Below are 16170 nucleotides of genomic sequence, written 5' to 3'. Positions count from 1 at the left end.
GGGCTCATGGTAATGGTTGAAGCGGAATCAGTGGAATGGTATCAAATACATTATCATGCGTTTGGTGCCATTCCATCTACTCCATTCCAGCCATTATTATGAGCCGCCTCACCACAGCAGCCTCCAAGCTAAAGAATGGACCATGACGTAACATTTGGGCAGGACACTTTTTGCTATAAAGCAACACAAATTAATAAATGAAGTACCCTCCTCCCCCCACATTGACTATATCATTTTTAGATTATAGATTGTATGTGCTTAGCACCACCGAAGAAAAATACTTCCAACCACAAGGCCGGAAAAGTGTGATGGTTTTCGATTATCACCATTTGGGATTAAAGCACTACTCAAAAAGGCACCAGTATGTTTAGTCCTACAACATACTAACGTGAACACCTCTTCACAGTAACCAGGTTTCATCCAACCATTTCATGCAGATTAATCTTATTTACCTTTATTTAAGCAGGGAGTCACCATTGAGACCAGGGTCTCTTTTCCAAAGGGAGCCCTGCATATACAATTTATAAGACAAATCAAATACAATATAAAACCAGTAAAATACAGCACAACACAAATATTCAATAAAAAAAAACATGACATTCCTCAATAAGTGGCACCAGAACATCTAATTGTAATGTATTTTGTAGTTGGTTCGAGCAACGAGGTGCTTTATAACTAAAAGCGTATTCAACTTGTTCGGTGGAGATCCGAGGAACCTCAAGAGTTAACCAACCTTGTGAACAGGTTTGGTTTGTCATGTTTTTATATTTTAAAACAGAAAAGTTGGATAAATCAGAAACTCGTACAGTAGAGCTTTGTAAACAAAAAGGAATAATGAAGTGATCTACAGGACTATGATCTGATGCATAAACATTTTTTTTTTTTTTAAGTCACGACAGGCCTTTTGAAACCCGCTAATGTGTCTGTAAAACTTCCTAATGTCAGCTAAACTAAATACGCCAGACAAGGTGGGATACTATTTATTTTTTTGATCGATTAAAATAGATCACGCAACAATTGCGGTGAAAAAAAAACACCATGTCGCGCATTGAACTTCCGAGTCACACAATGACGTTGTAGCCTACTACCGCGACATGGAAAAAAGCATTCCGTTTATTGGCAGACGGAATAAATTATGGTGGTTAAATGCACAGTGATGAGTTTCATGCAAATGTCCAATGATGCTGGTGACTTGATGGCTACCAATTATAACACATTTTTAAAAAGGCTATTGATTTTATCCATATCTCATCATATAACCTACCTCGTCCACTTTATCAGCAGACTTGTTGTTTATAGAGCATGTGCCAAGACCAGATTGGGCAAGTAATACCATTTACCGCAAACAGTGTGTGACAAAACCATTCATAGAGTTGAAAATGCAATGGAAACATTTATTTGGTATATGAAAACATAAAAGCACAGCATGTTATCTGCTGAAAAATGCAGTTTGTTGGAAACACACCCCTGATGATAAAATGGCCATGTTCTTTCTATGTGGACTATTCGCATGGAAATCCATCACCAATTGGATGGAAACCTAGATAGTGACTTTGAAGTTGATGCAATTTTAGAACTTGTGCAGTGCTATAGCATTTTCCACACACTGGGCACTTGTAAGGTTTCTCCCCTGTGTGAACCCTCATATGTGCGGTTAGGTTTTCCTTCCGGCCAAAACATTTCTCACATTCGTTGCATTGGTATGGTTTCTCTCCTGTGTGAATTCTTATATGGGTATTCAGGTGTCCCTTATGAAGGAAGCATTTCCCACATTCTTTGCACTGATATCGTTTCTCTCCTGTGTGAGTCTTGTGCATTTTCAGATTAGAATATATGTGAATCACCATATGTCTGTCCAAGTTATGCTTACTGGGGAAACATTTTTCACATTCTTTGCACTGATACAATTTCTCCCGTGTGTGAATCTTCACATGCGTATTCAGCTGTCCACTATGAATGAAGCATTTGCCACATTCTTTGCATTGATACTGCCTCTCCCCAGTGTGAACCAACATATGTTGCTTCAGATGAGACTCAAAGGAGAAACGTTTGCTACAAACATCACAATAATATATTTCTGCAGTGTGAGTTCGCAGGTGATCAATCATACATTCTGTGGACTCAAAGTCTTCTCCACACACACCACACATGTAGTCTTGGTTCTTTGTGTGTGTTTCTCGCACATGATGGACGAAATGGCCCATGAAAACAAAAGTCTCTCCACACACCTTGCAAGAAAAAGGAACAGAGTTTCTTTGACTGGGGGATTTAAATTGGGGCAACTGTTTGGCTGTCTTGTCATCAGTATGGGAGCTTTGTCCTTGTTTCACCCATGTTCTAGTTGATTCGAGTAGTGTAGATCCTGGCAGTGTTTCTCCACTTTCCATCCCATTGTCATTGGCTTCACTCTGAGCTGCAGAACAACCAGGATTTACTGCACAGAGGGGATGAGAGTCACTAGTTGGTTCTGGTACTCCATAGTCCTGTCCATTAGATTCTGTTTTGATCTCTTCAATTGTGTTGGTGGGTATAGAGTGCTTCTCCTTGTTCTCCACAGTTTGAGTTTGGTAAAGATGTGAGAGCTGAGGTGGGCCCTGATCATTGCTGTCACTTTTCACACAAGCAGGAGTGAATGTTGAGTCTTTGGTGTCAGACACCAGCCCTTGAAGATGCTCCTCCTCCTGACTGGTCCTGAACTCCTCGTGTTCCTCTTTAATGTGTGGGGGCTCTGGGTCCTCCGGGTCCTCCTGCCCCAGACTTGGGCTCCACTCCTGCTCACAGTGTTCCTCCTCTTCAGATACAAGGAGCGTGAGTTGCTGGGGGTCTGAAAAGAAAACAGACGGGAAATATTGCTGTATAATTTCACATTTTAAAATATAATAAGTGTATCATCTAGTTTCCTTATGCCCTGCAGAAGAAATGTACTACTGCCATCACTACAGTCTGTAGCTAGCTGTATGCTGGCTAGTTGTGTAGCCAATGCTATGTGTTAACCTGACAGCCATCATTTCACAGCTATTTCATTTAGCAGTACTGAATGCATACATTTTCATAATTTTTTTAGGTACTCCATTGTAAAAAAATAAAATAAAAAAAAGATTTTGGAAGCTATTGAAAATGCATTTATTAATCTCTACCTTCTTTTTTGGACAGGTGTATTCTACTAGACACCTTTATGCATACATTACAATTATATTAAGGTACCACAAGAGCAGAAATCCCCCCACTGAAAGATAATCCCTAAAGATTACCCATGACGTTGCACAAAGATTGAAGTAAATAAGTCATTGTTTTAGTCAAAGTATGATATAGCTGGGTTTCAACAACAACAAAAATGTGTGTCAATGTGGTGTTTCCCTTATCATATGACACGCTAATACTTTTCAGTTGACGTTTCTGTTCAGGACTGGGTTTTATTTTAATGTTACCACCCATCAGCATGGCATTGTTTATTAACATGGGCATGGACTCTACAAGGTGTCGAAAGTGTTCTACAGGGATGCTGGCCCATGTTGACGCCAATGCTTCCCACAGTTGTGTCAAGTTGGCTGGATGTCCTTTTGGGGGGGTGGACCATTCTTGATACACACAGGAAACTGTTTGAAAAACTCAGCAGTGTTGCAGTTCTTGACACACTCAAACCAGTGCGCCTGACACCTACTACCATACCCCGTTCCAAAGGCACTTACATTTTGTTGTCTTGCCCATTCACCATCTGAATGGCACACATACACAATCCATGTCTCAATTGTCTCAAGGCTTTAAAATGATTCTTTAACTTCTTATGGCTGGGGGCAGTATTGAGTAGCTTGGATGAATAAGGTGCCCAGAGTAAACTGCCTGCTACTCAGTGCCTGCTGATCATTTATCACTCCAGTGTTAATCTGCAAAATTGTAATTATTTGCCTACCTCATGCCTTTTGCACACATTGTAGATAGACTCCCCCTTTTATTTCTACTGTGTTATTGACTTGTTAATTGTTTACTCCATGTGTAACTCTGTGTTGTCTGTTCACACTGCTATGCTTTATCTTGGCCAGGTCGAAGTTGCAAATGAGAACTTGTTCTCAACTAGCCTACCTGGTTAAATAAAGGTGAAATAAAAAATGTTTTTTTTTTTTTAAAGTCCCAAAAACTAAGATATGCATATTATTAGTATATTTGTATACAAAACACTGACGTTTCTAAAACTGTTTGAATGATGTCTGTGAGTATAACAGAACTCATATGGCAGGCAAAAACCTGGTTTGTAGTTTTTCAACTCATTGCCTATTGACTATACAGTGTCTATTGGGTCATATTGCACTTCCTAAGGCTTCCACTAGACGTCAACAGTCTTTAGAACCTTGTTTGATGCTTCTACTGTGAAGTGGGGGCGATTGAGAGGGGAATGAGTCAGAGGTCTGCCAGAGAGGCATGAGATGACCCCACGCGTTCACACGAGAGTTAGCTTGAGTTCCATTGCAATTCTACAGACAAAGGAATTCTCTGGTTGGAACATTATTGAAGATGTATGATAAAAACATCCTAAAGATTGATTCTATACATCCTCTGACATGTTTCTACGGACTGTAAAGGAACTTTTTGATTTTGTCTGCTCGCGCGTCATGAATTTGGATTACTGTGCTAAACGCGCAAACAAAAAGGAGGTATTTGGACATAAATAATGGACTTTATTGAACAAAACAAACATTTATTGTAGAACTGGGATTCCTGGGAGTGCATTATGATGAAGATCAAAGGTAAGTGAATATTTACAATGCTATTTCTGACTAATGTTGACTACACAACATGGCGGATATCCGTTTGGGTTGTTTTGGTCTCCGAGCGCTGTACCCAAATTATGGTGTTCTTTTTTGGTAAATCTTTTTTGAAATCTGACACAGCGGTTGCATTAAGGAGAAGTGGATCTAAAGTTCCATGCATAACAGATGTATCTTTTAGCAATGTTTATTATGAGTATTTCAGTAAATTGATGTGGCTCTCTGCAAAATCACTGGATGTTTTGGAACTACTGAACATAACACGCAAATGTATACTGAGATTTTTGGATATAAACATTAGAGGTCGAACGATTATGATTTTTCAACACCGATACGGATTATTGGAGGACCATAAAAGCTGATACCGATTGAAATCGGACGATTTTTATTTATTTATTTGTAATAATGACAATTACAACAATACTGAATGAACACTTATTTTAACTTAATATAATACATCAATAAAATCAATTTAGCGTCAAGTAAATAATGAAACATTTTCAATTTGGTTTAAATAATGCAAAAACAAAGAGTTGGAGAAGAAAGTAAAAGTGCAATATGTTCCATGTAAAATATGTGCCATGTAAGAAAGCTAACGTTTCAGTTCCTTACTCAGAACATGAGAACATATGGAAGCTGGTGGTTCCTTTTAACATGAGTCTTCAATATTCCCAGGTAAGAAGTTTTAGGTTGTAGTTATTACAGGAATTATAGGACCATTTCCCTCTATACCATTTGTATTTCATTAACCTTTGACTATTGGATGTTCTTATAGGCACTTTAGTATTGCCAGTGTAACAGTATAGCTTCCGTCCCTCTCCTCGCTCCTCCCTGGGCTTGAACCAGCAACACAACGACAATTAGCGCGTGCTAACTAGCTAGCCATTTCACTTCGGTTACACGAGCCTCATCTCTGGAGTTGATAGGCTTGAAGTCATAAACAGTGCAATGCCTGACGCACAACGAAGAGCTGCTGGCAAAACGCACGATACTGCGGTTTGAATGAATGTTTACGCGCCTGCTTCCGTCTACCACCGCTCAGTCAGATACTTGTATGCTCACTCAGACTATATGCAACGCAGGACACGCTAGATAATATCATCAACCAGGTGTAGTTAACTAGTGATTATGATTGATTGTTTTTTATAAGATAAGTTTAATGCTAGCTAGCAACTTACCTTGGCTTACTGCATTCGCATAACAGGCAGCCTCCTTGTGGAGTGCAACGAGAAAGAGGCAGGTCGTTATTAACAACCTATTGTTAAGGTTGCAAGATTGGATCCCCCGAGCTGACAAGGTGAAAATCTGTCATTCTGCTACTGAACAAGGCAGCTAACCCACTGTTCCGAGGCCGTCATTGAAAATAAGAATGTGTTCTTAACTGTCTTGCCTAGTTAAATAAAGATTAAATAAAAGGTGTAAAAATATATATATATATATATATATATATATATATATATATATATATATATCTCGTTAAATCGGCGCCCATAAATACCGATTTCCGATTGTTATGAATACACCCCTCCAACTAGAATGCTTTATTTACTAATTTGCTATATGCAGAGTTCAACAGAGTTCAAGTGAAGGTCAAGCAAATCATAGAGAAAGCAAACTGTATTGCAATCATCTCTGATTGGTGGTTGAATGTTCGTGGGCAAGGAATAATTAACTACATCTCCACCCCTCAACCAGTATTCTACAAGAGCACTGACACAAGGGACAACAGACACACCGGTGTCTACATTGCAGATGAGCTGAAGGCAGTCATCAATGACCTTGGACCACAGAAGGTATTTGCACTGGTGACAGACAATGCTGCGAACATGAAGGCTGCTTGGTCTAAAGTGGAGGAGTCCTACCCTCACATCACACCCATTGGCTGTGCTGCTCATGCATTGAATCTTCTCCTCAAGGACATCATGGCACTGAAAACAATGGATACACTCTACAAGAGAGCCAAGGAAATGGTTAGGTATGTGAAGGGTCATCAAGTTATAGCAGCGATCTACCTCACCGAGCAAAGTGAGAAGAATAAGAGCACCACATTGAAGCTGCCCAGAAACACCAGTTGGGGTGGTGTTGCCATCATGTTTGACAGTCTCCTGGAGGGGAAGGAGTTTCTCCAAGAAATGGGCATATTACAGTCTGCCAATATAGACAGCCCCATCAAGAGGATCCTCCTAGATGTATTTTAGGAGAGCGTGGTAAGTAGCCTGAAACCTATAGAAGTAGCCATTGCACGGATTGAGGGAGACAATGCCATCCAGTCTGATGTTCAGACTCTGCTTGCAGATGTAAGAGAAGAAATCTGTACTGCCCTGCCCACTTCACTATTGCTACAAGCAGAGGAAACTGCAGTTCTGAAATACATCAAAAAGCTTGAAGACTTCTGCCTGAAGCCCATACACGCCTCAGCGTACATGTTGGACCCCAAGTATGCTGGCAAGAGCATCCTGTCTGGTGCACAGATCAACAAGGCATGGACGAGGGCAAGCAGTCTGACAAAGTACACTTCCAAGCAAGGGCTTTGGGATGGAGATGCAACATGGCAGTCGTGCCAACATCTCTCATCAGCCACCTGGTAGAAGGGACTTTGTGGATCTGAGGCTCTTTCACCTGTTGCCTCCATTATCCTCCAAATCCCACCAACATCAGCCACCTCAGAGCGCAACTGGTCCTTGTTCGGGAACACACACACCAAAGCACGCAACAGGCTGACCAATACAAGGGTTGAAAAATTGGTAGCCACCCGGGCAAATTTGAGGCTTTTTGAGCCTGACAACAAGTCAACCTCAACAAGGTTGGAAAGTGACAATGAAGATGAGGCCTCAGAGTCTGATGTTCAAGAGGTGGACATTGAGGAGGTCCAGGGAGAAGACATGGAAGCCTGAGAGGAAGACAACCAAAGCTTTGGTTTCTGGACTATCATTTTACAGATGTATGTTGAAAACGTTTTTTGGGAGTTGCGATGGATCATTAGGGAACATTCAATATTCCCATTTATTTTGTTGTTCAGTGAAATCGTCCCATGTGAAGAGTCTACTCATTTAATTAAAGTTCAATTCGTAACTAAATTGTTTTTTTTTTATTTCTATTGGAAGGATTTAATCATTTGCAATTGTCTACATATGATAATGTAAAAGGTTTGTGGCTCCATATGACATGGTAAATATATCCAATGCAAAAAAACATCTACATTTAAATGGTATTAATGTTAATTCCCATATATTCCCATGGAAATTTTCCATCTCTGAATAGTCCTCAAAATGTGCAACCCCAATCATAGCTTCCACCTGCTCAGTCTGTGTCATGGAAAGAGCAGGTATTCTTAATGTTTTGTATTCTCTCTCTCTGTGTGCGTGTGCGTGTAAATACTATAATTGCGAGACATGATTGCTTTTTGCAACTCTGCTCCACCCGTCACCCCAAGATGAATGGTTTTGACCATTAAAAAGTCTTGCTTCACTGCTTTGATTAGTGCAGCTAAACCCCAAGGTGTCTATCCTATAATGAACAGGTACTGTGAAAGAAAATTAAAGTAACTTATCTATTTTGTTGTGTCTGATGCACTCGGGGGTTGTTGTTTCATGTCATTTGTGACGTGCATCAAGAGCAAAGTCATTGTAGCCTATCATTTCACCTCCCCTGTGAGAACAAGGAGTACGTGCTGACTTGGCTTTGCTGTACCGCAGCCTACCTACCAAAGGTTACACCGTCAAGTACAATGTAGAAAAATGCATATGGAAGATGCTAAAACTTTGGAGATAACAATAGATGGGCAAGTCGAAGATACTGATTTCAAATAAAATTTTTATCTGTCACATTTCCTGAATACAACAGGTTTATTGAACCTTTATTTAACTAGGCAAGTCAGTTAAGAACAAATTCTTATTTACAATGACAGTCTACTGGGGAACAGTGGGTTATAACTGCCTGTTCAGGAACAGAACAGATTTTTACCTTGTCAGTTCGGCGATTTGATCTAGCAATCTTTTGGTTACTGGCCCAATGCTCTAACAACTAGGCTACCTGCTGCCCAAAGGTTCTACAGCTGCACCATCGAGAGCATCCTGACGGGTTGCATCACTGCCTGGTATGGCAAATGCTCGGCCTCTGACCACAAGGCGCTGTAGAGGGTAGTGCATACAGCCCAGTACATCACCGGGGTCAAGCTTCCTGCCATTCAGGACCTCTATACCAGGCAGAGGAAGGCCCTGAAAATGGTCAGACTCCAGCCACCCCAGTCACTGTTCTCTCTGCTACCGCACGGCAAGCGGTGCCGGAGCACCAAGTCTAGGTCCAAGAGGCTTCTATACAGCTTCCCCCATACTATATGCCCCCCCCCCATTCACAGACTGCTGCTACTCTTATCTATACAGTCATTTTAATAACTCTACCTACATGTACATATTACCTCAATTACCTCAACTAACCGGTGCCCCCGCACATTGACTCTGTACCGGTACCCCCTGTATATAGCCTCCACATTGACTCTGTACCGTAACATCCTGTATATAGCCTCCACATTGACTCTGTACCGGTACCCCCTGTATATAGCCTCCACATTGACTCTGTACCGTAACATCCTGTATATAGCCTCCACATTGACTCTGTACCGGTACCCCCTGTATATAGCCTCCACATTGACTCTGTACCGTAACATCCTGTATATAGCCTCCACATTGACTCTGTACCGGTACCCCCTGTATATAGCCTCCACATTGACTCTGTACCGGTACCCCCTGTATATAGCCTCCACATTGACTCTGTACCAGTACCCCCTGTATATAGCCTCCACATTGACTCTGTACCGTACCCCTGTAAATAGCCTCCACATTGACCTGTACATCCTGTATATAGCCTCCACATTGACTCTGTACCAGTACCCCCTGTATATAGCCTCCACATTGACTCTGTACCAGTACCCCCTGTATATAGCCTCCACATTGACTCTGTACCAGTACCCCCTGTATATAGCCTCCACATGGTACCGGTACCCCCTGTATATAGCTTCGTTATTTTACTGCTGCTCTTTAATTATCGGTTACTTTTATTTGGTTGTACTTTTCTTAAAACTACATTGTTGGTTAAGGGATTGTAAGTATGCATTTCGCGGTGTATTCGGCGCATGTGACAAATAACATTTGATTTGAGCTGTGCCCTCTGGTGGGCGCCTTTAAAGGCTAGTACACATAGCACCGAATGTGATTCTGGCGTCTGCCGATCGTTCAGCGCGCTGTGTTTTAGGGACCACCGGCTGTAGATGTCTGACTGTGGACATTTTTCACACGGTTCTACATTTCAAATCAGTGTTCACTCGGTTCGCAAGTTCCGTTCAGAGGTGCGAGGTACTCTCGGCCAGCAAATGCTATTGTTGTGTCTGAGCCCTAATTGAACTAAACATTAAAAAAAAAAAAAAAAAATTTATATATGAAAAACTATTCTTAAAAAAAAATAATTGGAGTAGTAATGTTACTGTCCCCACTACAACAAATAAATACTTAAAAACATGTCATGTATTTATTGATAAACTGTAGAATTCCATTCATTCGAGAACTGCTCCTTCTGGGATAACAACAGTAGGGGCGGCCTTCTAGCCAGCAGCATGGCTGGCTAAAAGGGATCCAGCTTTTGACCATTTAAGGTCAAACGTTGAATTATTTTTTGCATTTTGGCTATCGCTAACCTTAACCCAATTATCCTAACCTGGTACGAAAATCTGACCTTAATTTAACAAAACCTGTAACCCTTCTAGCCGCGACCCTTCAACAAAACCTGGATCCCTTCTAGACATGTCCCTTCAAAGCCCGTCATTGTCCAATACATAGCATCAACAATCCAGGGTTAATACGCATCATTGGGTCTAGCTAGCTTACCTAGGCAGTGTGCCTTATTTAAAATTTTATATTGACACATTTTGTTAGCTCTCCCATTAATTCAATACAGACCTGCTCTATGAAACTTTGGCTTGGTTAACAAATCAAGTAGTCGTCGCAGACGTTCGTTCTCTTCCTGGTAATCTGTTATCGTTCTCTCTACTGCCACTGATATCTCTGCAGCAGCTGCTGTTAATCGTTCAGTCAGATACGCATTGAACAACTGCAGTTTAGACATTTTGATCGAAACGAAAGTCGATAAATATGTAATAATTCTTTCAAATTGTGCATGTAGCCTACATTTCGCAAGGTGCGAAATTTCCCACAATCCTGTGTTTGTCTTCTTCTTTGCGTGATTTTTTTCCGTCAGATTAGACCGGTGCTGCCTTTCGTTGGTTGGAGTACGGATGAAGTATCTGGTCACAAAAATAGGGAAAATCTTAAATTGCACATCTAACCCCATCATCCAACTACTTTGGAATTCCTTTTCTCAAAAGTCCATGGAGATGTTCTGCACTAAAATCTCTCACACCCAAATATTTCTGCTCCTGCAAATAACAAAGCTTTTTTTCTGTGATTTCCGCTCCATCAGTGCAGTAAAGTTAATCGTTATGGCTATAAACGCAAGAAATTCAACCTTACTAAAAACGTATCCTCCCTGTATGTCTCTCTTCAGGCCTACTCACCGGGAGGCTCCCAGGCGAATCACTCACCCCTGGGCTATCGTAAACTCTCTACACTGCCTCAGCATATTAAACTTTCTGCCCCACTCGAACTGTCGCAATTTCAACCTGTCGCTTCCTCACAGGGCACTTCGGATCCCCAGTTGACACAAGATGCCTTCTCTATCCCAACTCTACGCTCCCTCTAACTGTGCCCCCATGCAAATTTCTCACATGGTGGGATCTCCCTTCTTCTACACACTGCTGTAACATGCCAGTTTATTATTATTATTTATTTATGTCCCTAGTTTCAAACAGGATGGATTATTTGAAATGTTTTTTTCTCAGTACAATCTGCCACCTTTTCACTCCAAAGGGTATGACACGAGGCATTAATAACAGTATCACCTTATTAATTATGAGTTGTTGCAGTACCATTCAAAATACGTTCATATCACATGTATTTAACATAAGTGAAAAGCAGTTTTCGAAATAAAATATATTTGTAATGCGCAAATACAATATCCACAGGTTTCCACAGCTTGGTGCTCAAGTTGGATTGTTAATAACCTTCCCATAATATGCATGGCTTCTGAGTGGTGCAGCAGTCTAAGGCACTGCACCTCAGTGCTAGAGATGTCACTACAGACCCTGGTTTCAAATCCAGGCTGTTTCACATCTGGCTATGATTGGCAGTCCCATAGGGTGGGGGTGCACAATTGGCACAGCATTGTCTGGGGTAGGCCATCATTGTAAATAAGAATGTGTTATTTTAATAACTGACTTGCCTAGTTACATTTTATAAAAATGTTTACAAATGTGTCCCTGGGATATTGAGATATTTTGAAAGCTGATTGTTGACTTTTGAGTTTGATTTTTTACTTGAAATGGACTCGGCAAGAAAGTAATCTAAAACAACTTTATTAAACTTATTAGGAACTTTATGGCTAAATGTTGTTTTACGCATAAATAGCCATACCCAAAAGTAATCCTTTTTTATGAGATGGCCAAGAACCATAACTAGTAATGCTGCATAGTTCTAGAAAGGTCTGGAACACACCTTACTGGTAAAAGAAAAAAATAGGAATTGATTTCTGAGGTGTACTCACTTTTGAGAACACAAACTCAAGTACATAATACAAATATAATAATATTAATGCTTTCTAAATATAGTTACAATAAAATAAACGACTTACTATAAGATTTCACCTTTCTTATAACTGTAAAATAAATATGATTATATTTAATGACAGTACAAATTTGGCCCCATTTAATATAACTGACAACAGACCATTTTCTGCCAAATCTCCTCTGAGCAATTCTGAGACACCATTCGAATGTCTGCAGACTCCTTACAAATTCAGCTTTACGCACAAAGTGATTTAGTTTTTTTCCCATATTGTGAGCTCTAAATCGGAGAATATCACAGCGAGATGAGGAAGAGAGGCCCAACTCGGGGGAAAATCTGTCTCCCTCCAGCAGGTGGCGTATTTTCGTTGTGTCGCCCACCAAGCAAGGTGTTTTTGTATGGATGTCATTGAGAACGTCGAATTTGTTCAACGAAAATATGAATGGCTTATTTGCTACGTGAGGTTTATTTGATAGAGTAAAAGTTTTGTAATGCTTAAATTGTTACGAGCATGCTGATATAAGTAGTTGACATGTGACATCCCGGCAACTTTGAGAAAAAACTCTTTATATGGGCGTTGTCTCGAGACGGCTATGCATATTTATGACATGAGGCTAGTAGCATAGCATCTCTCTCCCATTTAATACAGGTGGTTGATGTCAACAACTCTCATTGTTAGGGCAGAGAGACATGTAATCTTGTTAGTATATCCATAATCTTTGGATGAGACCACGATTGCTGAAATCCCCTTTCATAGGGAGAAGCTATACGAACACACCTTTGATGACGTTAGCCGCGCAGATCAGAGTCAAGTTCAGACTAATGCATTTGGTTCAGTCAGTCATCTCTGATGAGCCTTTCCCATTTCCCAGCAAGCTAGTTTATGCTAGCTGGCAACAATAGCAGCATGGTGGAGGAGGAAGATGTCGGACGTGGAAGTGCTGGTTGATGGCGTGCGGTTGAGTGAAGTTGGTGAGAATGAATGGAAGACACTGACAAAAGAGAAATGGAGCCAAAAGAGCGAAAGTTGTAAATGAACATCAGTTTCTTGTAAGAGAGATTCATCGACAATTATGTATTTCCGGGAGATCTATTAGTGGTCACAAAGATAGTTGAGGCATTAGGAAAAGTAGAGTCAGAGTGACAAAGAGTGGTTTTGTTTTGATTTCCTGGCTCTAAATGATTAGGATCTGAAGTGGAGAGTTGTGATTTTCAGACCAAAGCACCGATAAAAAGGTGTTCAAATCAAATCACATTTTATTGGTCACATACACGTGTTTAGCAGCTATTACTGCGGGAGTTAGCGAAATGTTTATGTTTCTAGCTGCGACAGTACAGTAATATCTAACAAGTAATATCTAACAATTTCACAGATGTCTTGTTAGACTTCAGTGCAGCTTTTGACATTATCGATCATATTCTGCTGCTGGAATAACATGTGTGTTATGACTTTACACCCCCTGCTATAATGTGGATAAAGAGTTACTTGTCTAACAGAACACAGAGGGTGTTCTTTAATGGAAGCCTCTCAAACATGATACAGGTAATAATCAGGAATTCCCCAGGGTAGCTGTTTAGGCCCCTTGCTTTTTTCAATCTTTACTAATGGCATGCCACTGACTTTGAGTAAAGGCAGAGTGTCTATGTATGTGGATGAGTCAACTACTACGCCGACTGAAATTACTGCAACACTTAACAAAGATTTCCAGTTAGTTTCAGGGTGAGTGGCAAGGAATAAGTTAGCCCTAAATATTTCTAAAACTAAAAGCATTGTTATTTAGTTTTGGGAGAAAGTACAAATAAAGAATGCTGGCCAAACTTTTCCAGGTGAAGAAACATAAAATAACAAATAAAAATATACAAAATATATACACTACTTTCAAAAGTTTGGGGAGAATGCCTTGTTATTGAGAGAAAGCCTCTTTTTTTGTTCATTAAAATAACATCAAATTGATCTGAAATATGGTATACAAAGGTTGTAAATGACTTTTGTATGATAGAGTTATTAGAATACAAGTAAAAAATATATTGTATTTGATTTCAAAAGAATCTCAAATATATGACTAATTGATTTGTTTAACACTATTACATTTTCATTGTTACTGCTTAATGATTCCATATGTGTTCCAAAATTCCATAGTTTTGATGTCATCACTATTATTCTACAGTATGTAAAATAGTACAAATAAAGAATGATTAGGTGTGGCAAACATTTAGAAAACTTTTGACTGGTACTGTGTATATATGTATATATTGACTCTGTATATGCATTCCAGAACAATTTACTTCTAGGAAAGATTTTGTTCTTGGAGTTCAAAAATTCAATGCACACAGTCGCCAGGTGCACAGTGTTTCCTCCAACACATTGGTGCGGCTGGCTTCCGGGTTAAGCGGGCATTGTGTCAAGAAGCAGTGCGGCTAGTCTGGGTTGTGTTTCGGAGGATGCACGGCTCTCGACCTTCGCCTCTCCCGAGTCCGTATGGGAGTTGCAGCGATGGGACAAGACTGCCAATTGGATACCACGACAAAGGGTTAAAAAACCCAACAATAAACTTTTTTTTTTAAATAGTAAAAAATATGAAAATTTTTTCACCTCATCAATCTACACACAATACCCCATAATGACAAAGCAAAAACAGTTTTTTAGAAATGTTGGCACATTTATTAAAAATTGAAAACAGAAATATCCTATTTACATAAGTATTCAGACCCTTTGCTATGAGACTTGAAATTGAGCTCAGGTGCATCTTGTTTTCCATTGATCATCCTCGAGCTGTTTCTACAACTTGATTGGAGTCTACCCGTGGTAAACTCAATTGATTGGACATGATTTTGAACCTGTCTATATAAAGTCCCAAAGTTGACAGTGAATTTTGACACCAATTAGGACACCACCAATTAGGGCACCGCCAATTAGAACACCACCAATTAGGACACCACCAATTAGGACACCGCCAATTAGAACACCACCAATTAGGACACCGCCAATTAGAACACCACCAATTAGGACACCACCAATTAGAACACCGCCAATTAGGACACCGCCAATTAGGACACCGCCAATTAGAACACCACCAATTAGGACACCACCAATTAGGACACCGCCAATTAGGACACCACCAATTAGGACACCACCAATTAGAACACCACCAATTAGGACACCACCAATTAGGACACCAACAATTAGAACACCAACAATTAGGACACCACCAATTAGGACACCACCAATTAGGACACCACCAATTAGAACACCACCAATTAGGACACCACCAATTAGAACACCACCAATTAGAACACCACCAATTAGAACACCACCAATTAGGACACCACCAATTAGAACACCACCAATTAGAACACCACCAATTAGAACACCACCAATTAGGACACCACCAATTAGGACACCACCAATTAGAACACCACCAATTAGAACACTACCAATTAGAACACCACCAATTAGAACACCACCAATTAGAACACCACCAATTAGGACACCACCATCAATGAACTCTTCTTCAACCAGAGCTTTGTAAACGCCCTCGTCCTTCCACAGAATCTGTTCCCGAGGTAACGCACCCCCTCTTTCACACACTGTATGATTTGGTCTCTATAAAGGTACTACAGACATCTTCAACCCTTTTACAAAGAGTGTCAAGGTGTATGGCCCCTCGGTCGGTTCAGAGATATATCTATGTGTTTAAGTACTACTGGAGTTGACAGTGCAGCAGTGGCCCCGACAC

The sequence above is a fragment of the Oncorhynchus keta genome, chromosome 15 (genome assembly GCF_023373465.1).
Source record: "Oncorhynchus keta strain PuntledgeMale-10-30-2019 chromosome 15, Oket_V2, whole genome shotgun sequence".
Lineage (NCBI taxonomy): Eukaryota > Metazoa > Chordata > Actinopteri > Salmoniformes > Salmonidae > Oncorhynchus > Oncorhynchus keta.
Note: the sequence above shows the minus strand (reverse complement) of the source record.